Below are 16,252 nucleotides of genomic sequence, written 5' to 3' on the forward strand. Positions count from 1 at the left end.
TGTGTGTGTTTAAAGAGTGATGGCTCCCTCTTTTGAACTCAGTTTTAGGAAAATTAAATGTCCTTTCTGAGGGAAGTGAAATGAATGGTCCCTGTCATCAGTCCTTGTGACTTTTTTTACTTGTTTCCCACATTTGTCCCACAGATGTACTGTGCTGATGAAGGATTTTTCACTTGGTGACTCATTAATTACAACTCCCATTCTTTTTCAAGCTTATAAAGAGAATTGGAAACTAAGAGAAAAGTGCCTTTGATGTAGTCAACATAACACAACATATCCAGAGCCTTCATCCCCCTGATTGTTCATGCTCTAGACCTAACCATGCAGAAATTTCAGTCCACAACTCCTGGGAAGCACATTGAGCAACAAAACTAACCCTTAAGTGTTGCTAGAACCTCAGATTAGGTTGGACATCCTGTGCTGCTAATTGTCTTTGTGTTAAACATGCCACAGTGATGAGGTGTTAATTTTATTTTTCTCATATGGCTCATTATATCCAGCATAAATAATGAAACCCAAAGGCTTTGTGTTTTACATAGTGTCAAGTGAATCTGATCACTTTACAGTCCACCAACGTTAAATATTTCCAGTCAGGGCTGGTCCTGCTGGAGGAAAAAAAATCAAAAAGTCTAAAGAAATATGATAGCACACTTTGGCTGCAGGACACGTGTGAACACAAAGAACACACTCTCTTCTTCCAGCTTAAAGTGCATCTGGCTGGGAACTTCTGCTACAGCCTTTCCAATTTATCACTAAAATACCTACGAAGCAACAGAACAGGATGAAAATTCACACCTTCCAAAAATAAAGACTGATAGAAAACCTATTACTTCAGTCTAGACTTTCCAATTGCTACTCAGTTTTAGGTGCTGGATTAAGAAAAATATACTTGTAGCTTTGCATGCAATGTTTTATGAAACAGAAAATAAATAGGATAGGAAGTTATTTTACCTCTCCTCAATGTCTGCTCCATGCCAAACAGTAAAAATCCAGGTAGTTATTCTTGCACTTTTAGAAGCAGAGAGAGAGGGTTCTGCTACCCACTATTAATCCTTCTGTATCCATTCCAGGACTGAAATTATACAAAATAATAGAGAATATGATTAAATGGTTGGGGGAACACTGCAAGCTAAGAAGTTACATTAGCAGTTATTTTTTCTTCAAGTATTAGGTATTGGAGATGCAGAAATGTGTATAGTTCTTTACATCTTACCAGTTTGGAGGGTCGCAGAGCCAGATAAAAGAGTAAGAGAAAAATGTTCCCTCATCCCAATGGTATTTAAAAAGATGAATACCTACTAGACACAGACAAGTGGGATGCAAGATCTACATAGGTACACTGTTTGGGACAATATTAAAAAGAAGATGTGCCCTGAACCAAAGTGGAAACTATGCTCCATACATAGGAACAAAACTAATTAATAGAAACTGTCTCTGAGAAAGCCCAGACATTGGATATTAGAAAACTACTTTAAAGCAACTGTTATAAGTATGATGAAGAGAATAAAAGAAAAACCATGTAAATATGTCTCACCAAGTAGAGAATATCAATAAGAGGACAGAAATTTCAGAAGTAGAAATAGAAGTTTTGTAGTTGGCAAATTGAACACCAATAAAAAATAAATTTATATAAAAAAAGAAGTTTTGTAGTTGATATCTGCAATAACTGAAGTGGAAAATTCACTAAACCAGCTCAGTGGTAGATTTGAGAAGACAGAAGAAAAAATCAGTGAAACATGAACATAGATCTACTGAGACTATCCAGTCAAAGGAACAAAGAGACAAAAAAAAAAAAAAAAAAGAAGAAAAATGAAGAGGGGGGGGAAGAATGGAGGGAGAGTGAGAGGAAGGAGGGATAAAGAGAGAGAATCTATTTGAAGACATGATGTTCAAAACTTCTCAAATTTGATGAAAAACTTTAATCTTCACATCCAAGAAGCTCCAAGTAAGCTCACAAACTCCAAGTAAGATCAACTTAATGATCCACACTAAGATACACCATTATTAAACTGTTAAAAACAAAGATAGAGAACCTGAAAACAGCAAGAGAGAAGCACCAATAAGCATCAATAAGACTTACAAATGATTTTTCATAAGAAGCCAGTGGATGGCATGTTCAAAGTGCTAAAAGAAAAAACAAAACAACAACAACATAAAACACCTGTCAACTAAAAATTTTATATCCAGGAAAAGTGTCTTTAAAAAATGAACAAGAAATTAATACATTTTCATAGAAGCAAAAATTGAGAATTTGTTACTAGTAGACCTGCTCTGCAAGAAAGGCTAAAGGAAATCCTTCAGGTAGAAATAAAAGGACAATAGACAGCAACTCAAATCTTCAAAAAAGAAATAAAGAATACCAGTATTACATAGGTAATTATAAAAGTCAATATTTATGTATTTTCCTTTGTAACTCCATTTTTACATGTGATTTTTTTAAATAGCATAGAACAATATTAAATCTATATTAATGAGCACGTTAGTGTATTTGTGATAGTAACAATGTAAGAGGAGGGCAAGGGCTATATTGGAGCAAAGCTTATATATACTATTATAAGAAAGTTGTTATTAATCTGAATTAGATGGTTATAGATTAACATGTTGATTGTAATCCCTAGGGCAACCCTAAGATATAACTCAAAAATATATAGTAAAAGAAATTAAAGTGAATTAAAGTAATACACAGGACAATAACTATTTAACCAAAGAAAAAAGTAATGAACATAGTGGAAACAAAGGAGCTATATAATACACAGAAAACAAATAGTAAAATGGCAGAAATTCTTCCTTATCAATAATCACATTAACAATAAATGAATTAAAATCTCCAATTAACTGGGCAGCCCAGTTGGCTCAGCAGTTTAGCGTTGCCTTCAGCCTAGGGCCTGATCCCGGAGACCTGGGATCGAGTCCCACGACGGGCTCCCTGCATGGAGCCTGCTTCTCCCTCTGCCTGTGTCTCTGCTTCTCTCTCTCTCTGTGTCTCTCATGAACCAATAAATAAAATCTTAAAAAAAAAAAAAGATCTCCAATTAACAGATAGAATGCCAAAATGAATTTAAAAAATAAAGCACAAGATCTAACAATAACTTGTTCATAAGTGACTCATTTTAAATCCAAAGATACAAATGATTTGAAAGAAAAAGGATTGAAAAAGATATTCCACGCAAATAGTAACAAAAAGACAGTTGACATGGCTATATTAATATCAGATATAAACTTTAAGACAAATATTGACTTGAAAGACAAAGAAAACCTTATATGAAAGGGTTAATCCATTAAGAAGACATAGAACTTGAAAACACAAATGAAAATGACAACAGGGTCACAATATTAATGAAGCAAAACTGACAAAATTGAAGGGAGATATAGCCAGTTCAATGGTTATAGTCAGAGATGTCAATAACTCACTTTCAATAATGAACAGAACTAGTTGAAGATCAGCAAAGAAATACAAAATGTGAACAACACTTATACCACTTAGACCTAACAGATCTAAAATTCTCCTTTCAACAATTGCAAAATAGACACTCTTCTCAAGGGTACAAGGAACATTCTCCAGAATAAGCCATATGTTGAGCCACAAAACAAATCTCATAAATTTAAAAATATCAGCATCAGGGGGTACCTGGCTGGCTCACTTGGTAGAGCATATGACTCTTGATCTCAGAATTGTGAGTTCAAGCCCCACATTGGGAGTAGAGCAAACTTTAAAAAAATTAAATTTAAAAAATACTAAAAATAAAAATACTAGAATTATATAAAGTATGTTCTCCAACCATAATGGAATGAAATTGGAAATCAATAACAAAAGGAAATTTGGGGAAATCACAAATATATATGCATATTAAACAACACTCTTAAATAGAACAAGGAAGAAATCAAAAGGACAATTAGAAGATATTCTTAGAAGAATCACATAACAACTAAATATATCAAAATTTATGATAAATAGCTAAATCAGTGCTTAGAGGAAAATTATAATTTTAAATGTCTATATTAAAAATGAGAAAAATCTCAAGTCCATAACATAAACTTCCACCTTAAAAAAATTGAAAAAGAATAAATTTAAGCAAAAGCAAGAAGGAAGGAAATATTAAAGAGTATAGGATAGATAAATAAGCTGGAGAATAAAAAAATAGCATCAACGAAACCAAGAGCTGATTCCTTGATAAAATCAATAAAATTGACAAACCTTTAGCTACATTGCCAACAAAAAATGAGAGACTAAACTACTAATATCAGGAATTAAAGTGGGGACAATACTATCATCTTTACAGAAATTAAAAGATTGCAAGGGAATAATAAGAATCATTATATGACCAGAAACTTGGTAACCTAAATGAAATGAACAAATATTTTAAAATTCACAAACTATAAAACTGAAGGAGAAACAGAAAATCCAAATAGATCCACAAGTAAAAAACTGAGTCAGTGATCAAAAAACCTCTAACAAAGAAAGGCCCCCCAAAAATGTCTTTAGTAGTTAATTCTATCAAACATTTAGCTAATCCTTCCCATACTTTTCCAAACACACACACACACACACACAAGAAAGGAATACCTCCCAACTCATTCTATAATGTTATTATTACCAAAACAAATATAACAAAAGCAAAGTACAGAGTACCATTTCTCATGAATACACACACAAAAATCATTAGCAAAACAGTAGTGAAACAAATAACCTCTGTATATTAAAAGGATTAAACACATGACCAAGTAAGATTTATCCCAGAAATGCAAGGGTAGTTCAATATGGAAAAATCATTCAATATAATACATCATATTAAGAGAATAAAGGGGGGGAACCTACATGATCATCTAACAGATACAGAAAAATTATTTGACAAAATACAATGCTCTTTGGTGATAGAAGCCATCAACAAACTAGGAGTAGAAAGAACTTTCTCAATTTGATAAAGAGTATATATGAAAAACTTAAAGCTAATATCACACTAAAGGGTAAAAGACTGAAAAATCTCCCTTTTAAGATCAGGAACAACACAAGAATGTCCACTTCATCTCTTCTTATTCAATTTTGTATTCGAAGTTCAACCCACGGCAATTAAACAAGTAAAAAAAAAAGATATAAGAAGGCCTCTAAATTGGACAGGAACAAGTAAATTTATAATATGTATAACAAATAGATGATTACGATGGTTTGAGGATCATGCAGATGGCATGATCTTTGTACATAGAAAAGCTTAAGGACTCCACTTAAAATCTATTAAAATACACAAGTTCAGCAAAGTTGCAGAATATAAGATAAATATACAAAAATAATTGTATTTCTATATGCATTCAATAATCTATGAATGAAATTAAGAAAATTCCCTTACAATAACATCAAAATTATTAAAATATCTAGGAATAAATTTAGTTAAGTACATGTAAGATATGTAAAAAACTACAAAACATTGTTAATGGAAACTGAAGAAGACCTAAATATGGAAAGACATATATGTTCATTGACCGGAAGACCTAATTTTGTTAGCATAGCAATACTCTCTAAATTTAGCTACAGATTCAATGTAATCTCTCAAAATTCTGACTTTTCTTTTTTCTAGAAAAAAATTAATTTGATCATAATTGCAAGGGACACTGAATAGCTAAAAAAAATCTTGAAAAAGAAGTACAAAGTTGCAGAATTCACATATCTCTATTTCAAAAACCTAATACAAAGTTAAAGTAATCAAAAAAGCATAAATACAAACATAATAATTAATGGTACACACACAAGAATTCAGAAATAAACCCATTCACCTATGACCCACTGATTTTCAACAAGATTGTCAAGATCATTCCCTGAGAAAGAATAGTCTTTTTAACAAATGGTGATGAAACAATGGGATATCCACATGCAAAAGAATAAACTTTGACCCCAACCTCACACTATAAACAAAAATTAACTCAAAATGATGAAAGATCTAAATGTGACAGCTAAAACTTAAAACCTAGAAGGAAACATAGGTGCAAGTGTTTGTGACTTTGGATTAGCTGTTTCTTAAATATGATATCAAAAGTATGAGGATCAAAAGTTAGATATATTGAACTTTATAAAGATTAAAAATTTTTGTGCTTCAAGAAAATGAAAGGACAACCTACAGAATGGGAGAAAATATTTGCAAGTCATGTATCTGATAAGGCTCTAGTATCCGGAATATATAAAGAACAGTTACAGTTCAACAACAAAAAGATAATTAATAAATGGACAAAGATAGATATTTTGATATTTTACTAAAGAAGAAATATGAAAGGCCATTGGGCACATGAAAAGATGCAGAATGCTATTATTAGTCATTAGGAAATGCAAATTAAAGATTTTTTTATTTTTTATTTATTCATGATAGAGAGAGGGAGAGAGAGAGAGAGGCAGAGACACAGGCAGAGGGAGAAGCAGGCTCCATGCCGGGAGCCCAACGCAGGACTCGATCCCGGGACCCCAGGATGGCACCCTGGGCCAAAGGCAGGCGCCAAACCTCTGAGCCACCCAGGGATCCCCCAGGAAATGCAAATTAATTCCACAATGAGATATTACTTTATATCCATCAGTATGGCTATGTTTTAAACAAACAAGCAAACCCCAGAAAATTGAAAGTATTAATGAGAATGTGGAAAAATTACATTACTGATGAGAGTATGAAGCAGTACATTCATGTAAAAACATTTTGGCCTTTCCAAGGAAAGCCAAATATAGAGTTATTATATGACTCAGAAATTCCAATGATCCAAATAAATCGAGACAGAAAGTAGATTTTCAGCAGCTGGGGTGAAGGGCAGATGGAGAGTGACTGCATAATGGGTTTGGGGTTTCTTTTCAAGGTGATGAATATGTTCTGGAATTAGTGATGATGGTTGCACCACATTTTGAATACAATAAAAACTACTGAACTGTATACTATAAAATGGCTAAGATGGTAACATTTATACTATGTGGATTTTACCTCAATAAAATGAATAAAGAGAAAAAGAAAAACTAATGAAAAATAAAGTGTTTCCACTTAAAAATGAACAAGAAAAATACACTTCACACAAAATAGTAGCAAAAAAATCACAGAAGCAACCCTCCCTAAAAATGAGCATCTATTTAGGCATTTTATCTTTTAAGGTGCAGAGAAATAGAACCACTGTCAACTCTTCCTTATTAGTCACCCAAATGACTAGTCTGCCTCTATCATCACAGAAAATAAAATTTGGAATGAACTTCCCATGCATTTATAAAGGAATATCCTAGAGTTTCTCCAATGCAGAAGCAAACACTGCATCAACACAGACGGAAGCAAAAAATACTCCCAGAATATTAGCACTCTAAAATTCCCCTCCTCTCAGAATTGATGGCATTTTAGATGCTCTGAGAAATCCAGAATATAAGTCAGGAAGATAAATTGGGGGATATTCCTGAGTGGCTAAACACACTGGCGGGAAATGGTGGCTCTGACCAGACAAACCCTCAGTGGAGGTGAAAGACTGCTGTTCACCCAGCTGTGCTCTCAACTATCCTTGACCCCAGCTGTTCTCTTTCATTCCTAATAAATTAATAGTCTTTAGGGGCAGGTTTAAGCATGCCACCTACAAACTGTCTCCGAATATAGCAGGTAGAATATAGTCTTTAGTTCTACTGAAATCTCCTTAAATGTCATATTTTTCCATCATATAATTGTATACTTTTATTGACAGAAAAGATGTTGGGTTAGGAAAAACCTGCTGTTTTATTGATTTTCAACAGCATGTCTTCATAACTAAAGTCATAGGGTGGTTTGCTCTCACTCCACAAAATGAGGCTTTGGATATTTACTTGTTTGGCAGAACTGGATGCCATCCACTAGGAATGATCTCCATCCTAGAATTAGTGGACTTCACGTATATTTGTTTATGTACTCATCTGGTAAAATCTAAGCGATAAAATGTTCTCCCCTGAGATTATCAGGCAACAAGTGGACTTAAATTAGACAAAGGAAGACTTTTTTTGGTACTAAAAGCAACAACAACAACAACAAAACTGTGAAGAGATATCAGATGTCTAATCAGATGAGGTTAAGTATTTTTCTTCTGAAGGAGATTTTTAATTTCCATATCTCAAGTAAAAATAGTACAAGATTTCTAAAGTATGGTTATAGCGTACTATAAAGTATTTTCAAATATAGTATCTCATTTAATCAAAACTCTTTTTCCAAATGAGAAATATGAAGTTTAGGTAGTTTATGTAATTTACCCAACACCACACAGCCAGTAAGTGTGAGAGAAGTAGAATTCAAATCTGGTCTTTTGAAGCAAGCCCAGAATTCCTGAAATTATGAAAATATAGCTTCAGAACCATAAAGGTGAAATACTGTCTTGTTATTTGTAATTGGGTTAATGTTAATGAAGTGACTTTTAGAAAGTACCTAAGGATGGAGACTGGTTGCCACAGGAAACAATCTTGAATAGATGATCAGAACTTTCAGTCCCATCCCCTGATTTCCAGGTTGGAGAGCGGGATTGAAGATTGAATTAATCACCAATGTCCAATGACTTAAGCATTCATACTTCCAAAAAAAAAAAAAAAACAAAAGAATGTTTGAAAGAACTTCTGGATTGGTGACCAAGTGGAGGTGCTATAGAATCACAGATCTGGAAAGAGCACAGAGCTTCTGTGCCTGTTCCCCATACCTTGTCCCATATAATCTCTTCAATCTGGCTGTTCCTGACTTACAGCTTTTTATAATAAACTAATATTCTAGTAAGTAAAATGTTGCTCTGAGTTCTGTCAGTCACTCTAGCAAATAAGTTGAGCCCTAAAAGGGAGTTGTTGGAATCTCCAACCTATAGCTAGTTAGAAGTACAGGTGACAACCTGGACTTGTGACTGGCATCTGAAGTCAGGGCAGGAGGGCAGTCTTAAGAGGACTGAGCCCTTAACCTGTGGGATCTGATGCTATCTCCAGGCAGACAGTGTCAGAAACTGCCCCATCCCCTCAAAACATACACATGGGATTTGGTAATCAGAATAGTTCTATGGTTATAAAGTCAATTTAGCAAAATATTTGCACATGATGACAAAGATAGCAAAATATTTGCACATGATGACAGTACTATTCATCTTTGATGTCATGGAATAGCATTATTTATTATATATAGATCCATCCACATTCAATCATGAATTATCATCTAAAAATACTAGACAACTAAAGGCAAGACAAGGCACAGACAACTGGAATGCTAACTCATGAACCACAGCTTTACAAAATCCTTCATTAAAATGTGTATCTTTCAAATAGTGGTAGAGAAAAATTCTTAACCACTGAATGAAAGCCAATCAACAAACTTCTATAATTTTACCTTCTCTGTTCTTCAATTTCTTTTTCCATCAATCTAAATGTACCTGGCTATCAAGATCTTTTCCCTATTTCTATTGCAAAAAGTACCTATTTTAAAATATTATTTTAAATAATATTAATAAATTAAATTTATGCAGATGGCACTTCAAATCTGAAATAAGGCCATAAACAAGAAAGAGCCCAGGGCAATGCCGCAGGCAGGCAAATTGAAAATAACAGACAGAATGACATCAGACACATTCACCACAAAGGCATACAGAGCAGGAGAAAGAGATCTTTTGCTATTAGTAAAAAGGAAGTACCTTCAGAATGACAAAGATGAACAGATATTAACTGCTATGAGAATAATGAAAGATTCATCTGTGGTGATTTCAGTCCTATGGGATTTATAATATCTTTGTAAATAATACTAAAAATGTATTTAACAAGTGGGACTTTGAGGGTTTAAAACTAGATAACAAAAGGCTGAGAGAAAAAGCTGAAGAAACGTTATCAATCAGGTTAAAAAGAATATATATCAAATCACTTTGTGCTTTGAATTTTTCTTTGGAAATCCTTGCTTCATTTGGTACTACGAAATGTATTTTTAATAGTAAATGTACTTACTACATTTTGCTAGATCACGCTAAGATACTGGTATTTTCTTTCCCTGTGATATTTGGTTTTTAGGACACACTCAATTCAGTAAATTAACTCAACAAAGCTTTACAATATCAATTGTGTTCAAGACACTCTACTAGACCCTAAAAGAGATATAAGTTTACAAGGTCCCTGGGTTTTTTTTTATATATATATATATATATATATATATATATATATATATATATGTCACTTCTTTTATTTTTTATTTTTATTTTTTAAAAGTCACTTCTTTTAATAGTGAAAATGAAGCATGTATCCAAATATTCTCTGCAAAATAGTAAAACACCCATTGTTGGTGTAATGGAGAATAAAGGAAGGAATATGACATCAAAGAAATGATATTTGTGATAATTTGAGAAGAAACTGGTTAAGTAGAAGGTAGGAAGAGACTAGGGGCAAATATCTAGGGAAAAGAATATGTGAGGCCACAAATAATGGAGTCTTTCCAACTCATATCCCCAGGGTGCCCAACTTCAATGGCCAACTTCCAAGCACCAGTATCTTTATCCATTTGCCTGAGTGCTTTCTCTGAAATGGCAAAATGCCTTTTTCCATAGATATGACTGGCCAAAAAGCTGGGGCATTAATACCTCCTGCAGTTGGTATAGAAATAAATGCTCAGCTTCCCTGCCTTTGATGAATCTACACTGCCTTTCAGAGTTTTCTCAACAGAAGTAAGCTCTAATTTGTTAAAATAGGAGAGACTCTATAACCCTTTATTCATAATTCTATACTCATTGCCTTCTTGTCTCTGTCTCACTTTTCCATTTTTCTACTGATATTTCCTGCACCTTCCAAACAAATGTGAAGCCTTCCACCAAGGCTGTTTAGGAGAGAATGTAAGTAAGAAAATATGAATGTTCAAGAAAGAGGAAAATTTCAGAAAGATGGAAGAGAATGGTCTATATTGGGATACCACAGAAGATAAGACTAGAAAGGGTGTACCCATTTGGTCCACAATTCAAGCATCACATCTACTATATTACTAGACAAAAATATCACACATTAGCTAATGGTAGTGCATAGACGTAAAAGCAAAGTCAGAATGAAAAATACTTCTTTCTCGTCAAATCATAATGGAAACAGCGCCCTTTTCTCGATGCATCAACTGGTGTTTTGCCATTGATGCACCCACAGCAGTTGAGTGGTAGATGGTGGAACAGGTATGGGAGTGGAAGTGAGCTGGCATGAGTTCTCTTTAGTTTAAGTTGGATGGTTGGTATCTATTTTCTAGAGAATATATGAAAATTTCTTTCATTATTTAATAAAGATATACTTTATGCAATGGTTTGAGCAGAGCAGATCCTCAACAAATGTATTCTTAAATCATCTTTTTAAAAATAGTTAATTTTTCTTTCTAAGGTCTATCATAATGACTTTTATTTCTTGAGACCATCTTTTAAGCATCATGGTATCCCCCTACTAGGTAGAACATAAAAAGATAGATGTACATTTCCTGTTATAGTTACTGCTCTTAAGCATATATATCTTCCCTCTTTGTAGACTTACATGCTCAAATTTAATTGAATCTTTCTCCAAAAAAAATTTCTTAGTGTTTGATAAATACTAAACTAACATCTATTAGCTCCTTCATACATATGCATCAAAAATATTATCAAACAGTCTGTAGACTTTTTACAAAACGATTGAGAAGCCCATAGATGCTACCTCAGCCCTCAGTGGAGATTGGTTTCTTCATCGACTTACTTTCCCTTATTGTCAATTTTAAACACTTCTGAAATTTTTATCTCAGAATTTTAAACTTCCTAGGGAAAAAAATGACAGTGATAATTCTAATCTTGATTAATTTTGAATGCTTAACAAAATGGAAGCTTCCTCATCACTACAGACTGCAGTGGAAGCTGCAGGTGTTGGGCAGCTTGAGGAATATCTACGAATGGTGGACTTTAAACTCTTCCAGAAATGCTCATCCTTGGGGGAAGGATGAAAAGTTTGTGTCATTTTTAAAACTGAAATGTACAAGTTTGATTTATAGTAATGATATCTCCAAAAGAAAGACAGGATCATTTGGAAGAAATCATCCCAGGGAGTTACTTCTTTCTATTTCAGAAGTCCTCGCCTTTCTCTCCCTCCATTTGGGCTGCTCTTAAAGTCTGTTGAGGTCTCTTTGTATATTTTTAATGCTCTCTCTCTAGAAATGAGGAGAGGTTGTAGCCAGTTGTGGTTCTAGGTAGTGACTCTGTGCCTCAGTGGCACAAAAGGCACTGAATTGAATTATGTTTACTCAGTAGAATTTTTTAAGGAAAGCCTTTTTCTTCTGAATTTTCATTGTATGTTAATGTGCCTCAGAATCAGTTACAGAAGTAACAGAGGCAATAACTGTAGCATATTTCCTCCCATCCTTATTGAGAACATCATTAAAACCAGACAGGTAAACAAAACCACCCCACTTTCTCCCTGTTCATCACTTTGAAAATGAATTCCATGACCAAAGCCACAGCTGCTGACACCAAGCAGATGTGTTCTGTCAGAGACTGACTCTGGAACTACAAGTTCAACTTACCCCAAGTTTATTCTCAGGGCATAACAGGAATAAATTGCTACATTTATGATAATTTCTATCCAGAAGGGAAATGATTTTGAATGGAATTGAGTAGAAAATTCACCTTCAGGGACTGACAGGATAGTGACAGCTTTAGACATCAAAGTCAAGCCCTATATAAGGGAAGGCAGTTCTTGAACTTAAAAATGGAAGATAATGTGCCTGGGTTCAGTAAACATCCATTCCAACTTCTTTTTTTTAGTGCAGAGAAAGCTGAAAGTTACATTTCCCCATTGGGCCAATGTTAAAATTTGTGGATATGTTAATGGTATTGTGGTTATGTAGAAAAATGTCCTTTTTCTTAGGATATTCATGTTGAATTATTTAGGGGTGAGGTGTCATGATGTGTGCACCTTACTTTCAAATGGTTCTGCAGAAAAAGAAGTCATGTGTGAAGGGACACAGAGAATAAAGCATGTATTTTCTGAGGGAGGGATGGGGTAGGGAGGGAAGAGAGAATGCCAATAGTATTTTAACAGTTGATATGTTGATTAACAGTAAATGATAATAAGGCATTCAAATACTATTTTTTCAACTTCCCTGTAGTTTTCTTTTCTTTCTTTCTTTCTTTAAACAAAATGTGTAGAAAAAAAGTGCTAAATTAAAAAAAATGAATAGGTAAACAAAAATATTCTTAATTTTATCAATTTCTGTCAAATGTTAATTAGCATGTTTTCTCTTTTAATGAGACCTGATTAAATGTAAATCATTGCTAATTTTTTTTTCTCATCAGCCTTAGAAATGAATATCTTTAATTAAATTCTTAGGACTCTAAATTTTTTTTTTTACCTAAAATACCACACTTCTGCAAAAAGACAATATATAACAAATGTGATGTTTATCCAATTTCTAATTAAATTTTGTTTCTCTTTATTTGTGTGATTAATGTCTAAGTCAAAAGAACACTATAATAAAATAGCATAATTATTATAAAGACTAGATAAAGCCTTTATATTACCAAAAAAGGCCAGATTCTCTTATAGCTAGGTTTCTCAGTGTGACTTATATCCCATTAATAAATGCCCTGTGTAAACTTTGATCCCTAAAGAAGTTATTTAAGATAGATAGGGAATGCAACACTTATTTCGCTGGCATAGAATATAGCAGATATAAGAATGGCTCTAGAACTCTATTAGCAACTTCTCAATTTGCAGCTTATTTTCCTGGCATTTCTTTTTTTTTTTAATTTTTATTTATTTATGATAGTCACACAGAGAGAGAGAGAGAGAGGCAGAGACACAGGCAGAGGGAGAAGCAGGCTCCATGCACCAGGAGACTGATGTGGGATTCGATCCCAGGTCTCCAGGATCGCGCCCTGGGCCAAAGGCAGCCCTAAACTGCTGCACCACCCAGGGATCCCTTTCCTGGCATTTCTAATGCAGAGGTAGTATGTTTTGCAAACAGTGGTGGTGACACCAGCTCCCAGGATTGTCAGCTTTCTGTAAAGGCAGAGATAAATTTAATGACTGCAGTAGATCAGCTTTGAGCCTAGAAATCATACCTTAATTTTAGCCTAGAACCAATTCCTAGCCTTTTCAATAATTTTGTGAGTTTCTATTTGTTGGTGTAAAAAGTGTTCTTCTGATTAATAAGATTATATTCTGTTGTCTGTTACTTAACCCTGTTCAATATACTAGTCTTCCAATATATATATATATATATATATACATATATATATATATATGTATATATATACTAGTCTTCCTCTTTAGCCATATAAGTTCAATACCAATTAGAATTTCTAAAACACTGATGAATTTATTTTCTGTGTATGGTCTCTCTTTTTTTTTTCCTCAATCTTCTACTCTTTTCAAAGAACCACTTACATCTTATTTAAATAAACATCAATTTGTTGTCCCCAAGTATTTTCTCTCCTCTTTCAAGAGACATATTTCCCCTCACACATTGACATTAGGTTGGCCATCTGATTTGCTATGGCCAATGGTCTGTGAGTAGAATATAAGCTATGTGTGAGTAAATGGTTTAAGAACCATTGGCTTGTTTAACATTGCTATTTCCTCTCTCCCATAAGAACGATTTGCCTTAGAATCCAGCTCAGAATCCAGAATAGTGAAGGCACGATGGGATGGAAACACAGATGATCTACAGGTGAAGGTGGTATGGATAAGTATAAATATTTGTTTCTCGAAATCATTTTGAGGGTTTAGTGAAACTTTTGCTACCATAGATATAATCTTTGGATTCTCAGTTCTTTCTGCCCTGTCTCCCTAAAGTTCCTCTAAGTACATTATAGTTAAATAATTCAACTTGGAATTTACTATCAATGCTCTTACAGATGTGTTTTGAAGGGACCCACTAGGGACATAATCAGTGTCTTTTGTTTTAACAAATATGTGCACAGAAAATACACTATCCATTTATTTATAAATTATTTTTATTCTAATAACTATATTTGGCAATTGTTTTTATCTGCCTTTTGCTCACCTTTGAATCCTCGGCTTCAATCTTAGTGCTTGACAGAAAATAGATGCTTAATACATATGTTCAATGCATGCTGGAATGAATAAATTAATTTTCCACAAGATGTGTGATGATTAGAAGAATGGCAGAATTTTTCCAACCATTTCCTTTACTTTGATCCTCTTATAAAGGTTTTTATGCTGCATGTAATCGCAAATGATAAAAGAAAACAGAGTTATCGGTAAAATGGGATTTAAAATGCAGGATACTCAGATTTTTCTTTTAGTTTCTTTAAATCTTTCATTATGGCCAAATACAACATTACATTAGAGATCTTATTGTGGTTGGATTTAGGACTTCTTTCATTTTCTTTTTACCTTCTACCTCCCAATCTTTTGGAGGAAGATGATATGCCATTAAAAATAGCAAACTGACATTCAAGATGTCAAAGTTCTCATTTATTTCAGTTCTAGAAATATCAAAGAGAGGTGTGGAATGGTGAAAATCAATGAATTGTAGAATCAAGTAGGACTTAAAATAAGTTATAGTCAGGGCATGAGAGGAAGGAATAGGATAAAAAAGAAAGTAGGCAGTGGTTGGAGAGTGGGATGTTTACCAATTGAGATTCTGGAAGAAGTGCAACCTAAGGCATTCCTCCTGCATTATAAGCAACTAGGTTTCACCTTCAACTCTGCTTGGAAGTCTCCACAGCTAAATATCCAAGTTCATCATTGACAAGCTTTGCTTTTCACATAGCCTCAGACCACAATTTGGCTAAGTTTCTGCCACTAAAAGAATCCACTTTCCTCCTGTTTCCAATAACATGCTCCTCTTGCTTCCATCTGAATCCTCACCGGTGGAGCCTTCAATGTTCTATTTCTCCTAATAGTCTGTACATGCTGATTTAAGTGTTTTCTAAAATAATGTATGTTTTCTCTACCATTTTCTTCCCTTCCTTCTGAGCCCTCACAAGCAGAATTGTTAACATCTATATTTCTATTAGCAGTCTCTTCAAGGCAGTCCAGGTTCATCCTGTCTTCTTCAAAATTCTTTCAGCCTCTGCCCACTGCCCAATTCCAAAGCCACTTTGACATATGTTAAGAGTACAATAGCCCCGTTACAGAAAACAAAACAGCAAATTCCTATTGCTGCTATAAGAAATAATCACAATGTTAGTAACTTGAAAAAAATAGATTTATTATCCTACTGCTTTGAAGGTCAGAAGTCTGAAATGTGTATTAATGAGCTAAAATCAAGGTGTCAGGGAAGCTGCATTTCTTACAGATGTTCTAGGGGAAAATCCATTT

The 16,252-nt window shown here is 33.8% G+C and overlaps 1 long non-coding RNA gene across 1 annotated transcript in view; it reads right to left on the reverse strand.

The window, feature by feature from the left end:
- Positions 1–951: 951 nt before the first annotated feature.
- The window catches only part of LOC144318787 (uncharacterized), a 307,911-nt gene continuing 292,610 nt past the window's right edge, over positions 952–16,252 (reverse strand). The window contains exons 3-4 of the long non-coding RNA XR_013384804.1: positions 14,970–15,145; positions 952–1,072 (exon numbers count right to left, since the gene is read on the reverse strand). This is a non-coding gene — a long non-coding RNA (uncharacterized LOC144318787). The remainder of the gene's footprint in view (positions 1,073–14,969; positions 15,146–16,252) is intronic.

Source organism: Canis aureus, chromosome 1 (assembly GCF_053574225.1).
Source record: "Canis aureus isolate CA01 chromosome 1, VMU_Caureus_v.1.0, whole genome shotgun sequence".
In the NCBI taxonomy this organism is placed as follows: Eukaryota; Metazoa; Chordata; class Mammalia; order Carnivora; family Canidae; genus Canis; species Canis aureus.